Source organism: Xenia sp. Carnegie-2017, unplaced genomic scaffold, assembly GCF_021976095.1.
Source record: "Xenia sp. Carnegie-2017 unplaced genomic scaffold, XeniaSp_v1 HiC_scaffold_5, whole genome shotgun sequence".
Classification (NCBI taxonomy): Eukaryota; Metazoa; Cnidaria; class Anthozoa; order Malacalcyonacea; family Xeniidae; genus Xenia; species Xenia sp. Carnegie-2017.
Genome location: NW_025813515.1, coordinates 382,421 through 401,018, shown reverse-complemented (window position 1 = coordinate 401,018; position 18,598 = coordinate 382,421). Strand labels below are relative to the sequence as shown.

Here is an 18,598-nt window from a genome sequence, read left to right as displayed (position 1 = left end):
TTGTTCTTCTGAAGATATTATCTTTAAATATTGACTCCAAGTAAATGAAGAGTTGACTTTCTTTACACGACTGAAATAATAACCAGCAGCAGCCAAAGCCAGAGGTTGACGATCTAATGCGTGTGATACTTCATTCAACAATCGATCATCAGAATGTTCAATAGTGTAATGCTTTAGCAGTTGAAAACATTCCCTATCATTCATTCCAATTCTGATAGAAATATGATTATTAAACTCATCATCTTGAGGCACGGCATCTGTGTTCTGGATAGTTACTATGATTTGTCCGTTTGTCCAAATGGGATCCCCTACTTGGGGAAGTAATGAAGAATTTTTGCTGAGCTGTACCACGTTGTCTACAATGATCAACCAATTTTGCCAGAATTTTAATCGTGTGGATACTAACGATCGCAAATTCTTCACTTTTCTGTGATGGAACAGTTTTCATCTTCAAATTTTTAATCATATACTTGTCACAGTTTAAACGGTATCCAAGTTCACAGTAAGTTTTAAAAGAGAATCCTCATTTTTCCATCGAGAGTCATTACAAACGAAGTTCTATTTTTCCAATCACACGATATTTTTCACAAACCTGTCTTGCAAGTTGTGATTTACCACTGCCAGGATTACCAGTGATGTAAAATATGTCAGTTTATCATTGTTATCATTCTTTAATTTTTCAAGATCTTTTATGATTTCATCTCGTAATTTGTGCGTTCAACGATAAAATGTTTAGGTTTAGAAGGAAGCACTTGGAATGAATTTAAACAGTTTCGATGATTTTTTATTTCAATGATTTCATCGAGAGAAAATTTCAAATATTGAAATGATTTTTCTATATTATTGACTATCTCATCAAAATCATCATCTGAGCATTCCCTTTCATGCCAATGTGCGTATCTGTTTCTTTCACAAAGAATTGCCTTAACAACATCCTTTGTTTCTTTATCAAGATGCTTTCCAATTGATTTTGAAAAAAGTATAGCACCAAATAATATCGAACAGTCCCACTTACTGGTGTCTCCATCCTGATATTTTTGTCGTGTTTCTTGGACTAATTTTCTTCCTGATTCCAAAGTGTAAAAGTTGTTGCCACTTTTGGGTGTATCATCCCATTCTCCATGAGATGATTTGTAATGAATGTTCCATTGTTTGATGAAAAACGAAGCAAGTTCCTTTTGAACAACATTAATTATTTGCCCAATGTAAAATAGGTTTCTTTTTCCTCTTGATTCCATCTGCAAAAAATTGATATATCAACATGATTAAAACCAAGAATTCCAAAAATTCAATATACATTATATATAACGTTTAGTTGAAGTTGAGAGTTTATATCATGAGGAAATAAAAAATGGGCGTACGGGTCCAAAAAATGTTGGGGGTTCTGACACATTTTTGCCCGACGAAAACGAAAACTGCCCAACGTTAAATTCATTGATATAAAAAAACACTATAATCCTGATTTGAATGGCTATTGCATATTTTTAAGATCAAAAATAGCGCTAAATTGTCTTTATACTTTATATTTGTCTATGTATTGCTGGAGTACTTCAACTTTTACCAACTGATATCGTACCTTAATTAGTAAGTTATTTGTAGATAAAATATTTTATGCATTTATATTAATCTTAAATGTCAACGATTTGTGCTCATTTCGTTTTGGTGGGAATTATATTTGCAAAAAAGCGACAAAAAGAATGCATGTAAGAACGGAAAAAAGCTATAATTTATTGCGAATAATACCTCGAAGTCTCAATGGTTAAAAAAGAAGCAAAGAAGAAGCAGTGACATTGGAAAAGGAAGGCCCGGGAGCCAAAGCTTACTAAAAGATTTTGTCACATGATGCATTATGTGACTATGAATTCATTATTCAAACATCACACAAATAAGAGCAGAACGAATTCGTTATCTCTGATTATCAAATAATTACTAAAGGGTTAGGAAAATATAAATATGTTCATCCTTTCAATTCCAATTAATGTTTTAATGCATTTCTATGTAACACGTTAAAGGCATTTAACCGTACTGGATGTTCATCGATCAACACCTCAGTTTCAAAAATTATGAAGAGACCTATGCTTGACAGTTCACTGAAGATGGGCTTTGGTATCGAATTAAAATTTAATTATTGAAGAAAAATCTATTTAAAGTGAAAGACACAGCCAGTCTTTACAGTTTTTTTGTCATTATACGACGCTCAACTGTAAACTTTTTCGACAAATATTTAATTCATATTAAACGTGAAATTCAGATAGACATACGTAATTAAAAATGGCAATAATTACCAGAAAAATTTTAAAGTCATGCTACTGCAAAGCCATTTTTTTAAGAACAACAAAAGTGGCCATGAAGCGACATAATTAGAATGAAAGCCAGAAAAGAGAAGAAAGTAATTTTGATGTTGTCTTGTCTAAAAAAGAGCGAGCATTTAAAGGACATAATAAATCCAAGTCTTGCTCAAATCAAGACAACCATAGAAAGTTTTCAAAACCATTTCGTAAATTTTAGTCTGTTTTTAGTGATTCCTTGCATGCCAGACTACTTGAGTAAGAACGTGTTTTCAATAATGTATCAGGTGATGTGCTAAATATTTAATGTAGATTGTCTATATTGAGGAAGTTATTCAAGGTGAGATTGATTGGAAATCAGGGATTGCCTGTTTCTTTTTATTTATTGAGATGAACTTTGCACGTGACTTGAATAACGTCACACATGACTTATTATTTTCACAGGTCACGGACTAGGAGACTTGAATGCTTGTCTGGAGCGTTGTTATATGTATGTTGAAGTGTATATTTTTTAAAATAAGTCGTTGAATTAACTTAAGATTAAGTATGGCCTTGTTGACGAATCTTTGATGTAAAATACCAAAGTTAAAAGAAAAAATAGTAGAAATTTAGCATTTAACACGCGTTTGTATCAGGAAAGTATTAATTTGTTTGATCATGCGGATGGATTAGATGAAATCCTACAAGAAGACTTGTCTCATCAAGTGTAGCAAGCATTTAGAATTGCTTCGAGGAAATGATGGACGTACATTTGTTTGGGAGTCAAAAAAGATAAGCAAATCAATGTAAGGGATACACATACAGCGAAAGAGACATGGGATATTTTGAGAAATCAGTTTGCTACAACTTTTATTTCAAAGATTGTCCTTCTACGACAACAATATAATTCTTGCTGATTGAAAAGTGTAGAAACATAATCGATCATATCAACAATTTGAAATCTCTTCACAACAAACTAAATGAAATGGGAATTGTAAAAGTAATGATAAGAAATTAGCAAAGACCTTTCTTGCAAGTTTGCCGGAAGACTACAAGCCGCTCATAGCTTTAGATACGATTGGAGAAAAATCTTATCAAAGCTTTAAAGAAATTTTACTGAATGATGCAGATCTAATACCAAATACCAAAAAAGATGGAAAGGCTCACGCTGCTCACTGATCATTTAGGGTGAAAGGAAAAAAAGGACAACAGCAAAAACAAAAGTGAACACCATTATTCTTGTAAATGAATATGTCACTAATGAAGACACTTTACACGATATTAGTGTGATTTAGCAAACACGACGTTTTGTCGAGTTTTTTGTAGGTCTTTATATTCCCGTCTAGACAAGTCATATATATGAGGTTATTTTCTATATTAAGGCTAATTTATATTTCGTGCGACAAGTGTCGCGCCCCATGTCGCATGAGGAATATGACGTCATATCACCAAAACGAAAGTAACATTTGACGTAATTTCACCGTATTGTCGCACACGTGCGCCTCGCAAATAGTTGTTAATTAGCCTTAAGACGTCGTGAAAATGGCGTGGCATGCGCCTTTTACTTCCGGTTCAATCTATGACGTCAGTCGTGTTGTCGACGACGACGTGAAAACATACAATTTGACGTCGTATCGACGACGGCTGAAACAAGCTTAATTTTTGGACAAAATAAGGAAATATCCTTGATATTTGCATGTTAGAAGATTATATACGCCTACATATATTCATTTGAGAAAAAATTGCGAATACTTTTTTCCAAAAGCGAAAAACACAAACAAATAAACAACGCAGGATCTGCTCTAATTTCGGGGGTTTCCTCGGAATCAAAACAATTTTAGTCCCAAAGCCGTAGGTGGATGATTTTGCTTTTATTTATAATTTTATTGAAATGAATATACTGCAGTACATTTTTGATTTGAAAAAATTAGTTTAAAATTATCGGAAAACACAATCCAGCAGGAAAAGTGCCGAAATAGATGAAACTTGTTTCATACTATCATTTGACGAAGTCCTTAAAAAGATTTGTTAAATCATAAATACTTTACAACGTGTGGCGTCCTAGACCCAGATCCCTCGCAAACATTTGACGACGTCTTAGACGAAACGTCGTGTTTGCTAAATCACACTATTGTCTACAAAGAAAGAACAATTTAAACAGTTATTTTCACTTCGAAGGAAAAAAGTCAGCACATTGTGCCAAAAAAGATTATCAAGAAAATACTGATTAGGTGGCGTTTATCATAAATAAAAAAGGATAGATTTGATTGGACAATTGATTCTTGAGTCACTTAGCATATGACGTTTGAGCATGACTATTTATCGGACTATGAAGAGTTAAGAAAGCCAACGAAAGTAATTCATGGGAATGAACGTTTAATATTGGCTTATGGGAAAGAAACTTACCGTGTGGCCATTGATTTATATAAGTCACATCAACGTAGCGTAATCTGGGGCAAAGTGCAATATTTCCCATTAAAAATGAAACATCTGAGCCGTTAAACGAAGCTTAAGCTTAAGAGTCAGTCAGTGGCTTTTCCGTGATGTATGTCATATAAGAAAAGTAAAATTTAACATATTTTTTTGAAACGGAAAAATTATGGCGGCCGTCAAATGAAGACACTTTGCGAGCAAATTTTAATTGGTTCCACAAAGTTCTGTTGGGTAAACAGATATTTTGAATATTTTTTTTTAATATAGGTGGGGTCAGTTGCATGCTAGGAACACTCCAGGGAGGAAGCAGTCAGCTACCACTGAAAATGGCGCTAAATATACACACTTTAAAAATGGCGACCAAAGCCTGAACCGAGAACCTAAGGTGCGAGTCATGTTTGGGGAGTCCGGGGGCAAATGCTCCCAGGGAAAATTTTTTATTGAGAAGCTCTAAAATGCCATTTCCTGTACTTTGGTGTGCATTTCTCACAGTTTTTGTTCATTACCTACGTTTGCGCAGGCTATAAAACTACATGTTTTACTGCAAAAAGCAGAACACCGACCGACCGTCTTCCATCCATCTCATTGATCTCCATACATATGTTAGCATTGCATGCAGCTAGCATGAACAATTTCTACAAAAACAAAACATTGTTTACTTTGTGCGCATGATCAGACCTCTCTACAAAACAACGGAAGATATCAATATATACAAGCGCTAGCTTTGAAAGCGATCGCAAACATCATGGTTAAATCTCATTAGTTGAGCGAATTTTGTACTTGTATAGTTGTATTTAGCACACTTTGGACAAACATTAAGTTTTGCAATTCACAAAAAATCGTGGTAGATATAGCAAAAATAGATTATGGTATTGTACATATGAAAATATTTACATTCAATTTAAGTGGAAAAACCAAATTCAGTCCTGCAATCCAATTTTTCTGTCTTCACTCACTGTAAAAACAATAAACTTCTAAAGAAATGGATAATGATATTCTGAAATTTACATAGAACGACCTGAACATGCTGACTGGCTACATTACAGTGATACAAGTCATATATGACTTGAATTATCAGTTCGATGAACGCTATCTCATACAGACATACACGTCGATAAAAAGTTGTTGAAAAAGCAGTCTTAGTAAAAACGGTTTTCAAATACAATGGCAAACAATTTTTCTTGAAACTCTTCAGAAATCATAAGGACCACATGATTTGAACAAGGGATAAGAGTCACGTGACATGTACTCTAAGCAAAGAAGATCAGCAAATGCAAATAGGGTTATGACTGAGCGGGGACATTCGACTGAACAGTGAGAAGAGGGCATATTTTTGAAATCTCAACAAATCTGCGACGCCTTTGAGCATTCAAAAATTTGCGGAGTGTTTAAATAAGTGAGCAAAAAGCATAGGTTTTGAAAAATATTGCCACGCTCAAACCCTAAAAACATTCGCGTTTTTCTTATGCAAAGAAATACATTTGAATGTTGAAAAACTGCAAAAATATAGTTACATAATTCGATATTAATGACATGTATTTGTTTTTCGTGTTTTTTATTTACTTATGAGACATTTACGGTTTTGTGAAAAAGCTTGTGTTAACGGTCGGTAGTTTTGTAGTGAGAGTTGCCTACCTTGTTAAAATATAAGATTAAGGCAAAACATACGTGTAAGCCACGCGAGATCGCGTGAGTGACAAACATTGCACACGATTCGAGGAATGTATTTAGTATTTACATAAATTGATTGCATAAAAAACCTACACAGGTGTCACAGCAACTGATATGTATATTTTATTGGATAACGCATCCATGTATAAAATACAGTAAGATAATTGACGCAGGAAGTTGGTTCATCCCACTTTACAATACTTTTGTATTACAAAATCAACAGTTTTTGCGTTTTTATTCGTTCTACAAACTTTTGATTCGAGCAAAATTTTTTTGAAAGGGACACAACAACCGGCAAAGATATTTAATCCTAAAAAGTTTGTCTTCTTGGCTTTATAATGGCAGAAAAATTGAGATGGTACAAGGTCGACCTGCATTGCTTTGAAACAAACTGGAGATTATATGATGCTGCTGCTTCTTCAAAAATGCAGAAATATTAAAGAATTATACTACTGCTACCAAAATTTCATCTGCAATGATGTTTATGGAAGATTGCTATAAATTACAAACACGCGACAAACACACCCACGGGCATCAACGCCACGCCCAAGATCGAAAAGGTCAGACGACCAACCATATCCGCGGCCGGGTCCAGTGAGGAATGGACGTATTTCCAAACACGCTGGCAGGATTGTGTCAATGCCAAAAAAATAACCGGCAAAGACAAAATCATCCAATTACTCGAATGCTGTGACGAAACGCTTCGTAAGGACTTCACCAAAAACGCTGGCGCCACCCTCACGAACAAACCCATCGACGACGTCATGGCTGCAGTCCGCGAACTCGCTGTACGAGAGGAAAACACGATGGTGGCCCTTATCTAAATACACATAATGCGCGCCAGGATTGTAGCGAAACCATTCGCAGCTTAGGCGCACGTCTTCGTGGACAAGCCACCGTGTGCAAATTTACGATTAACTGTCCGAACTCAACAACAGAAATCAACTACGCGAACAAAGCTTCCGCGATACACTAACTGTTGGGATCGCCGACATCGACAACCAACTAGACCTGCTCAGTGATAAAAATCAAAATATGACACTGGAGGAGGCATTTCTGTTCATAGAAGCCAAAGAAGCTGGCAGACGTTCGGCCACCAACCAACTCGACAGCCAGGGCGTCGATGCTACCAGAAGCCAATATCGCCGCGACAAACAAAAAAATATAACCCAGGGCGTGCAAACCAATAAAACCGGACCATGTTCTTACTGTGGAAAACATGACCATGGTAGAAACGCCACACCCGACGAAAAGCTCGGCTTACGGCAAAAGAATGCTCGGCTTACGGCAAAACATGCGATAGCTGCGGACGTCCTAACCACAACGCTTCCATGTGGAGAAGCAAAGACATGGCTAAACGTCGGGACGCGAAACACAACGCTAACTGAGACCAAGAGGACGCAGTGTTTGACAGCCTGTGCATGACAAACAACCATCAGCATTGCAACAATGGAATCCTGCCAGACCACCATACTTACAATGACCTCAAACACCGCTGGGTGAAAAAACTGTCACAGCCCCAACCATTCCTCCATATAAATGCGAAATGTCACCCAGAGGACAACACAGCCTTCGGGTACACCCTGCATCGTACAAGACCTCGGACAGCCACATTGAATGCTATGGCGGACACTGGATGCAAGAGCGGCCTTGCCAGCAAGCATATAATGAAACAACAAGTAATACGCCAGAAAGACCTGCTTCCGGTCAATATGCGTATGCATGCTGCGAACAACAATGGCATCGATATCATCGGTGCAGCCATCGTGAGATTCTCTGGTCAATCCAAAGACGGACAGGTATTGTAGGGCCATCAAATTGTTTATGTCACTCATGACTCAAATAAACTCTTCCTCAGTCGTGAGACATTCACCGCCTAGGAATCATCCCAAACAGCTTCCTCACCGTGGGAGACACAATGACAGTAGACATACATACAAACCAGTATATTCACGTTGTGGCAGAACACCCATCATAGCGCACATGTCCTTCCCTGCACTGCACTTCCCTGCAACCGAAGAAAACTGAAAAAATATAGAGGACTGGCTGCTCCATCACTACAAGTCCAGCACGTTTAACACTTGCGAGCAACAACAACTGCCACTCATAGAAGGTCCACCAATGCGACTCATGATTGACCCAAATGCAAGACTTAAAGCACACCATACACCAATCCCAGTCTCTCTACATTGGCATGACGAGGCTAAAGCTGGCCTTGACCAAGACGTGGCCGTCGGCGTGATTGAACCCGTCCCAATCGGCGAACCCGCACCTGTTTCCCCAGGATGTTCATCTGTGCAAAAAGGTACGGTAAATCACGACGAACTGTTGACCTACAGGCAATAAATGCAAATGCCACTAGGGAGACCCACCACACCCAAAGCCCTTTCCACCAGGCGCGCTCTGTTCCTAGTGCCAAAAAGAAATCAGTGTTCGACTGCTGCAACGGTTATCACAGCGTTCCCCTTCACCCAGACGGCCAGTTACTCGGGCCGGTTCGATGAGATTGTATTACACATTCCAAACAAAACCAAATGCATTGACGATTTCCTACTTTGGGCAAATAACCTCACCCAAAGTTTCATCAGGCTGTCGAATGGCTAGACATCTGCGGTCGAAACGCATTATCCCCAACCCAGAAATATTTGTCTTCAAATCTGATACAGTCGAGTTTCGCAGGGTTTGAAATCACATCAAACTCTGTTCGCCCAAGAAGGAAATTCATGGATGCTATTCGCTATTTACCAAAACCGAGCAGTATCAACAATGAAGTCTCATATGCATTTGGAGCCACTGAACGTATGCTACCGTTTAGAAAACTACTAAAACCCGGCACATAGTTGTTTTGGGACAAAGAGCTCAACACACTGTTTGAGGAATCCAAATCAGTAATCATAAATGAAATCCACGAGGGCGTTTGCATCTTTGACAAAACACGCCCCACCTGTCTTGCCACTGATTGGTCAAAACACGGCATCGGCTTTTAGCTACTCTAAAAACACTGTGAATGCTAATTAACTGGACCACTATGCTGCTACACCGGGTTGAAGATAAGCCTGGTTGGCAGCCGCTTCACACATGCAGCTGAATCTCGATATGCACCAATAGAAGGGGAGGCACTGGCAGTCGAAGACACCCTCGATAAATCCAGGTTCTTCGTACTCGGTTGCAACAACATCACAATTGCTGTAGACCACAAACCTCTGCTCAAACTATTTGGTGATCGGACATTGGAGAATATCCCTAACCCCGCCTACGCAATCTCAGGGAGAAGACACTGAGATACAGGTTCCAAATGATCCATATCCCTGGTATCCGTCACAAAGCCGCCGATGCGATCTCCCGAAGAGACCTCCCCACAGGTCCAAAGAACCCAACCATGCTTCACCTCCAGGACGACATAGCAGAGTTGAAGGACACCCCTACACACACTGGCTTTGACAAAACCATCGCTTCACTCGCTTTTCTAGCACTTACAAACGTCGCCACAACCTGGGACAGGGTACGCATGGCAACTGCCAGCGACACCACTAATCACGATCTCATGAATGTCATCAAATCTGGCTTTCCAGCTTCACGTAATGACCTCCCATCACCATTACAAGAAAATACAAGTTTCGCCACAGCCTCTACCCAGTAGACGGCGTCATCGTGTACATAGATCGTGTGGTTATCCCACCACTGTTACGCAAAAAAATCCTGGAAGTGCTACACTCGGCACACCAGGGCATATCATCTATGACATCCCGCGCAGAGAACTCAGTCTTCTGGCCAGGAATCACATCAGATATCGCAGCAATACGTACGCAATGCAACCACTGCAAACGAATAGCACCATCCCAACCCAGCGCACCACCTACACCAACCATCTCACCAGCGTACCACTTCCAGTGGGTCTGTGAGGATTATTTCCACTACAAAGGATCCAACTATCTCGTAATCGTAGTTCGTTACTATAACTGGCCTATTATCGAACGAGCCAAAGACGGTTGCGACGGACTAATCAATTGCCTATGTCTCGCCTTCACCAACTTTGGGATCCCAGACGAATGCGCTACTGATGGCTGACCAGAATTCACCGCCGTCAAAACACGGCAGTTCCTCAAACAATGGGGGGTACACCACCGCCTCGTCTCTGTTGCATTCCCGCACTCAAATTGCTGCGCTGAGGTTGTCGTTTAAATTGTGAAACGCCTCATCCCGAACAATAACGGCCCCACTGGTAGCCTCAGCATAGACGCCTTACAAATTGCTGTTCTACAATATGGTAACACGCCCGATACCGATAGGAAATTATCACCGGCCCATGCGTCATTGGTAGACCTATTAAGAATTTCATACCAATTTCCCCCGACCGTTATAGGCCACACGCAACCTGGAGCGAAACACTTGATGCTCGAGAGGAGGCTTTACGAAACCGCCACATGAGAGCAGCGGAACGTTGGTCAGAACACACAAGAAGATTACCACCTCTGTCCATTGGACATCACGTAAGAATACAGAACCAAACAGGACCGTACACTACGAAACAGGACAAGACTGGAACAGTCATCGAAGTCCTTCAACACGATCAACACCGCGTCAAAGTCGACGGGTCCAACAGAATTACACTAAGAAACAGAAAATTTCTCCGGCAATTCACACCTGTCCAAGAGCAGTCACCCAAATGTGCTATTGATACGGACCTGCTGCTGATACCAAAAGTCTCAATGGAGAACCTTACTCCCAACAAATTGACACCAGCCAACAGAAAACTAACATCGTCATTACCACGTCTAGGACCGACGACACAGACTGATACCCCGGAGCCAGCACCACTACCGAACATAGAAACCGCAGATGGAACTTCACCAAACGCAACCAAGATACCTAAAGATGCCAGAGAACCTACACCAGCGACCACAAATCCTAGCAAGAAAGAACCACTAACTCTACGCAGATTACTCAATTTCAACAAGAAAGGGCAGTTAGAAAATTGAGAGGATGAACAAATATCAAAGAACAACTTTATATTACGCTTTTCTATACTAGAAAGGACTTAGGGGATAGAGCATAATGGGATAATCGTTGATTAATAAGGGGCCTGGACCCAACTCTTATAGTTGCTTGTCATTCGTAAACGAATGATCTCTGTATTTCGTCTCCCATTATATATTTTACAAGATCCGCATTTCGTGAAATAGAATTAGTCTTATCTAAAATATGCGTTTTTTTGCTATAATGTTGAGAAAAGTAAATCGCACAGTTGGATAAGGTGACATTTCATTATATTCTGATAAATCAAATGAAGGGAAGGTGATAGAAAATTCTTGTTGTAGTCTTGTAAAAATTATAAAGATTTGTTTGCATCAAGTTCAATGTTAGGTTGTATCTTTTCGGTATATTTAACTACAAGCTGTTCCTGGTAATCTGAATTGATTCGTAAGATGGCAAAAGTTAAGTTTATCAAAATCACAAGTCAAAACGATTCCACACCCAGAATACAAAAATGTTAATGCTGTAATTGAATTGAATAATTAATTTATCATTAGTTAATCGGTCTAATTTTAACGAGAAGAGCCTCAAACGTGGCATAATTATATAAGAATTTCTGTTGTACACCACCATGTGGTCCAAAAGCTCTGTTTTTTCGAATCAGAAATCAAAGATTTTCAGTTTTATTTATTTAATGCTATGAATTTGCTTGTATCATCTTAGCGTTAACAGCTCGACGAAAGATAATTGCAACGTTACAGAACGACAAAATATTTAAAATATTCACTGATGGCATGCATGAGTCCATTTGCAATTTCAAACTAAATTTTCTTATTGATTCATAAATGTCATTTCATACTATCACAAGTATAATGAAATAACACATATTTTATAAATATACCGTCTGGACCCAAAGATAAATATGATTGCATGCTAACAAGCAATTTAAATTCCTTAGCAAGCAAGTACATTATGATAAACACGCCTTCCTTCAGATGACAGTGATTTTTCGTAAGCAAATTGTTTGTATTTGTAACTTTGTTTAACTGGTGTACAACTAAAGGATCACAAGTTGCTACGGGTATCTATGATGTAATATGGGTATCAAGTGCTAGGTTGAGACTGATATTTATTAAAAGTGTATTAATTATATTTGACGAACAACTTTTATGTAAGATCTCATTTATACATTGCTAACACACACGATAACTCTTTGTCTTTTGTCTTACAAACCTTTTACTGGTCGACGATTGAGGCTTTGAAGATTCGATCTTTCAGATTTCTTAACGTTCTGATAAGTTAAGCGTCAAATGGCTTCGTCCGTTGAGTTGATACGTGGCAAATTATTTTAGGCAACTGAATTTAAAACATTAAAAGTTAATTGTTATGTAAAAGCAAAGATACGGCCTTATGGTTTTTATTGTTTTTCCTTATAAGTTTGAATTTAATTTGGATCGAATTCATCAATAGAAATGAGAAGTGTAAATTATATTACAATATACCATATTTAAGGTACTTTGGGAGCAATTGGTAAAAACTACAGCTCGATATGTCAGTTTTATTTTTATACTAGTGGTACTCTTGCCTGTTGAATAACACAATATCATTGCACAATTATAAGTCATGAACGTCTAATTGTGCTTGTTGAAATCTTTAGTATAAATGGTTTATTGATAAACATTTATAAAAAAGCTACATTTCCAAAATAATAACGTTGCTAAAAGGCGAAAACGCCTTTTTATAAACATGAATTAAAGTACAATTAAACACGTCATGACAAACACGCTATATTTTAGATGAATGGCAGTGATATTTTTGGTAAGTAGTTAATATGTTTGTATTTGTAACTTGGTTTGATTGGTGTACAATTACAGGATTGCAAAATGTTACGAGTATCGATGATGTATATTGTATAGTACTTGGGTGTGACCAATATTTATCAAAAGTTTATCAATTAAAGATGGCGAGCACTTCTTATTTAAGATCTCATTTACAGATCGTTAACACACACGATAATTCTTTATCTTTAGTGTTACAAACCTTTTACTAGTTGATGGCTCAAAACTTTGAACATTTGATCTTTCAAATCACTTAACGTTCTGAAATGATAAGCGTCAAATGGTTGCGTCCTTTGAGTTGATAAGTACATCGGGTTTCTTGCTTGGCAGCGAGCTTTTAAAAACAAAAGCTTTGAGCTTTTGTTTTTAAATGTGAAGCCTAATTATATATGCAAAATGCACTTCCGGTTACCCACCAGAGATACAAATTACTATAAAAATGTATGGCGGATAACGTTTACAAACAAGGATTTTCGAATATTTAAGACATTTGGCGACGTTTTACTTATCTCAAATATCTGTCATGGATAAATAAAGTTATTTAAATCAATTTGACATCAAAATTATTTCGATACCTGTAAAATATCGGCGTTTGTGTTCATTTGAAGATGGCTCGTTCAAGAATCGAATTTGCCTAATAGTTGTCAAGACAGGATAATTCACAGCTCGCTTTCCAAGTTTAAAGGCAGTTATGATCTAGAATATGTTTCAATGCGTAAAAATTGTGGTAAGTACGTTTATTTTATCATTCTTTGTAATCTAGAGATTGTCGTATGTTACTTTTGCCGTGACTTTATGAGTCCGGGTATATTGGTGTAGGAACAAACAAATTTACTAAGCTTAGTTTATATTTAGTTTTAACTTCTATTTTTATTTTATAAAGATAGTATTATCACTACACCTTGCTAGAGCATTTGGATAAGGTATTCATCAGTACGTATGGTTGTTATTGTCATAACATGCAGGGGCGGATCTAGGGTATGTCAAATCATTCACGCGACTGATGTTTATAGTTCAAAAATTACTTATCAAATTTAATGATTACAATTTTTTGTGATTATTGAATTCCTGATGTATAATCGTATGAAGTTCATTGTCAAAATTCTGTTTTATATCTGAAATCTTGATCGTGACTAAAACACCACACGAGTACATACGAGTACACACGAGTACATACGAGTGACATACGAGTACATACAAGTACTTACGACTGACATACGAGTACATACGACTGACATACGAGTACATACGAGTGACATACGACTACATACTGGTCACAAGTTTATATATATATATATATATATATACAAAGTGTATAACAATGTGCCGTCCCGGCTATCACCATAGTAAAATGGTGACTCCTGCACTTGAGATACAGGACGTACGGTTATCGTACGTCACTAAAACATAGTGACTAAAACACCACACTAATAGGTCAGGATCGTGACTAAAACACCACACTAATACCTACAAGTATATACGACTGAGATACGAGTACATACGAGTGACATACGACTATATAGGTTTAGGGTTAGAGTTAGGGTTAGGGTTATATATATATATATATATATAAGTTTGAAAATTGGTAATCAGGCATTTAATACATAAAGATAAAAGTTTCTCCATTTAAATGATTTTTATTGAGCTTTGACTGTTGCTTCCAGCCTTCATCAGAATGAGGATGAAGGCTCGAAGAAAAACTCAATAAATCACTTAATCAGGCTTTATCTTTATGTATTAAACCTGAAATTCAAACTATATATATATAACCCCAACCCTATATGGTTGTATGTCAGTCATATGTACTCGTATGTCAGTCGTATATACTTGTATGTATTAGTGTTAAAAAATCTGGCATGGATTACATGTACTTTTTTTTGTTGAATAATTGTTAAAGCACTTTCAAAAGCATCCTTGTGAAACAGTTCAGAAAAATAATCATCTTGAGGCTTCCTTTGTTTAGAAGATTTCTGCAAAAAATGTATAACCAGTGTTGTGTGCCATTTTGAATATCAAACCTGTTGTAATGTTTTCTATTGTCCTAACATGTAGTGACTTCAAGCCAAAAGACTTGGAGTTTTTGGATGAGTTTATAGAAGATTTCAATGGTATTCTAGAGAGGGGAGTCCAAGGTTCTGACTGTTACAGTAAGGGGCATTGTTTGTGATCCTCTCCTGCAAGAGCACTTGTTAAAGGTACAAAACTTTGTACTGGTTATTTTGGTTGGGACAAGTGTACACAAAAAGGGAAGTGGCTTGGTCGAGTGACTTACTCTTAAAATAATAATATGGAATTGCGCACTAATATTTCCTTTAGAAAGCAGATACAAAAGGAACATCATCGCTTTGTAAGCCCTTACTGTCACTTGCCTGTTGATATGGTAAAACAATTTCCAATTGACTACATGCATCAACTGTGTCTGGGTGTTATGCGTAAATTGATTATGGCTTGGATGAAAAGAAATCGCGCTGCTAAAATGTCTGTTGCCCATTTAGAGGCGGTTAGTAAAAAATTGGTAGAGCTTAAACCATTTATCCCCTCTACATTTGTGCGAAAACATAGGAATTTAATGGAGGTTGACAGATGGAAAGTCACAGAATTCAGACAGTTTCTTTTGTTTACACGCCAAATTTCTTTTAGCCGTCAATGAAATCTTATCACAAATTTTAGAAGTAAGTGCTGTAGTTGCAATGCAATAGGCCATTGCTTTATTCAAAGCAGTGCAGTTTTTCACATATTGCTACGTTGCATTTAAATCTAATGAGTGATTTTGCTTTCTAGATTTACCGGTGTACAGCGAGCTGATCTCCCTTGCAGAAAAAGGTATAAGCGCTATTATAATCCTTTTACAAGTGGACAATTTTTTGACAGAAACATGCATGTACAAAATTTCTCTATTCATCTTAATATATGTTGATCCAGATTTATATTACGGTGAACTAGCACCAGAAATCCAAAACACAAAGGATCATGCAATAACTTCCCCATCTACTAGTAGGACACCATCTCAACGTAGTGGTAAGTTTTCTGTCATCAGAACTGACTAATCAGCAACTTTCATATAATATGTCGCCTAAAATGTTCAAATAATTTTGATTGATTCTTTTTAAATAACTTTAACATTCGTATTGTACATTTACTGTTTTTCTACGTCCATCGTTGCATTATAGGGGTTATGAATGTTCTATAGGTGCTGTAGGCGTTGGTCCTTTAAAATGTTGTAATTAGTTGACAAAATGTTAGTTATAGTTAAAATTACAGTTGTGTTCACCACGATTTAATCAAAATACATTCGTTCAAATCTAATTCTCAGCGTTTGCTATCAAACTAACAAATGAAACTTTCTCGAGATTTTTATTTTAGTCACCTTTTTTTTCTGATTTTTGAAACTTGTAGTACCTTAATTTAAATGACGTTCTTGCGTTCAATAAAGATATATGTTAAACCCAGTACGTGTCTTCTCTGTAGATACAAGCAACGTCTCTTCACAAGGAATTCCTACAACTGACACAACAAGAGAAAGACATTCTTAACGAAACAGTGGTGTCTTAGGCAAGCTTCTCTTACAATTCATTATTGCATGTCTTGTTGTTACGTTTTCATTTACGTTCATTTCGTGTCGTTTGAAATGTTTTTTTTTTCTTCACAACTAAATGCATCATGTGATTGCTTTGCAGATGCGTATGACCTTACATCGCACGAAACGCCTTTGACAAGTTTTATGAACATAACACCTGCAGAAAGACGTTCTCAACCAAACATTAATGGTACCTTTTCTACAGTATATAGTTTTTGAAAAGCGTTGTTACTATGTATGTGTATTCAATTAGCAATTTGATGCGATTTTTATTTGAATTTTCTTGTTAGCATGTTGTAAGGTTTTATATTTTAAAGATATTACGTAGGTTATACATAAGTTATTCTATTATTTTCTTATCCATCTTGTAGGCTTCCAAAGATCAGTTCTCACCAAACTGGAAACATTAATTAATAAGCAAGAAGAAACGTTGTCAATATTGCGTGCTCTGTTAAGCAATAAGAAAGGTGTAGACAAGCACGAAATTTTGGAAGATGTTGTACCTAATCCCTTAGATTCGGTGTATCCCTTTATAAGTGAAAATGCCACACGTTTTTATAAATTTCTCAGCCCAACTCACCTCCAATTCTTCGTGTGTACCAAACCATTTACACTCTTCAGATGGACAATGTAATTGAATCCTTTTTAACTCACGCTTCGTAAAAGCATCCGGGAAAACCTAAATGGATCCATGGAAATTGATCTTTTATGAAACAAGATTAAATTGCACTAGACGTTAAATGAAACAGTAACGTAAATTTCTTACAAGAACTGTTGGCAAACTTTTTTGAAATAGAATTCACCGACGCACTAACGCTAAGTGCAAAGGCTCTCAATATGTAGACTCAACAACGAGCTCAACATGTTCAACACCGTGTTTAGGAGAGTTGAGTAGTAGCTATTAAGCGGTGTTGAGCGTTGTTGAGTGAAGTTTAAACTTGCTCAAAATTTCCACTCAACATCACTCAACATTTGCTTTGTTCCATGGTCACCAAACCGCACCTCAACTTTGTTTATAGTGCAATGAAACTTCTGGTTTTTAAAACAGCACACTCAACATGTTGAGCGAAAGCATGCACACTACCTGTGCAGCTTATATTGTTGTAATTTACCTGGTCACTGAACAGTTAATGTACCTGTATATACGCTAATGCTAGGCATGGTGGAGTATTTTATCTCATGATCCTACGCGATATCATTTCAAGACTCAACATGTTGAGAGCGCTTGCACACATCGCTTAGCATCACTCATCAAACACAAAACAATGTTTAGCGCATGTTGAGTCAACATATTGAGAACGTTTGCACGTAGCTTTGATAATCCAAGTTACAAAAGGATTTTCTATGTCACAAGACTTGACAATATACGTAAATCGATGTATAATTTTTTAGAACTCAAAGAGTAATTATAACTATAGTTGTTCAGCCAACATGCTTATTTAGTCGTGCTATGCTAATTTTTCTTTGCTCATTAACTGACATGCCCTGTAATATGGAAAATATTATGTACTAACATTTACAAAGCAAGACTAAACTTGCGGGATGGCTACGCTAATGATCGATAGCAACAAAACTATAATTGAATTTTCTGTCAAATCTTTGCAATATTTTAACCTACATTTTCGTTGGTCAAATTTTCTTTATCTTCAGGATATTTTGGATCAGGATTTCTACACATTGAAAAAAGACAAAAACTACTAACAAGAATGATCAATTTTGAAGAGTGGATGGCGTAACCAGTTCGACAGTTAAATAGAGGGGGGGGGGGTCAATATTTGTACATGCATGTTTTGATAAATTACGTTCTTAGGAAAGCAGCTGTTATTTAGGATTATAAA

The 18,598-nt window shown here is 37.1% G+C and overlaps 3 long non-coding RNA genes across 9 annotated transcripts; 2 read left to right on the top strand and 1 right to left on the bottom strand.

The window, feature by feature from the left end:
- Positions 1–1,096: 1,096 nt before the first annotated feature.
- On the bottom strand, positions 1,097–13,505 carry LOC124456469. Of its 2 annotated transcripts, XR_006952278.1 has the most exons (5): positions 13,386–13,505; positions 12,579–12,701; positions 5,595–5,655; positions 5,207–5,335; positions 1,097–1,238 (listed from the first exon to the last, which is right to left on the bottom strand). It is a non-coding gene; the product is annotated as an uncharacterized LOC124456469 (long non-coding RNA). The 2 variants fall into 2 exon arrangements; XR_006952277.1 differs by lacking the exon at positions 1,097–1,238 and having other exon boundaries at positions 4,888–5,335.
- Positions 13,506–13,619: 114 nt separating this feature from the next.
- On the top strand, positions 13,620–16,693 carry LOC124456472. Of its 6 annotated transcripts, XR_006952287.1 has the most exons (7): positions 13,620–13,910; positions 14,067–14,161; positions 15,236–15,378; positions 15,500–15,683; positions 15,965–16,006; positions 16,106–16,201; positions 16,652–16,693. It is a non-coding gene; the product is annotated as an uncharacterized LOC124456472 (long non-coding RNA). The 6 variants fall into 6 exon arrangements; XR_006952286.1 differs by having other exon boundaries at positions 14,071–14,161; positions 15,236–15,683; XR_006952284.1 differs by having other exon boundaries at positions 15,236–15,683.
- A 171-nt stretch (positions 16,694–16,864) lies between these two features.
- LOC124456474 lies at positions 16,865–18,190 on the top strand. The gene is made up of 2 exons (XR_006952290.1): positions 16,865–16,950; positions 17,132–18,190. It is a non-coding gene; the product is annotated as an uncharacterized LOC124456474 (long non-coding RNA).
- Positions 18,191–18,598: the final 408 nt, after the last annotated feature.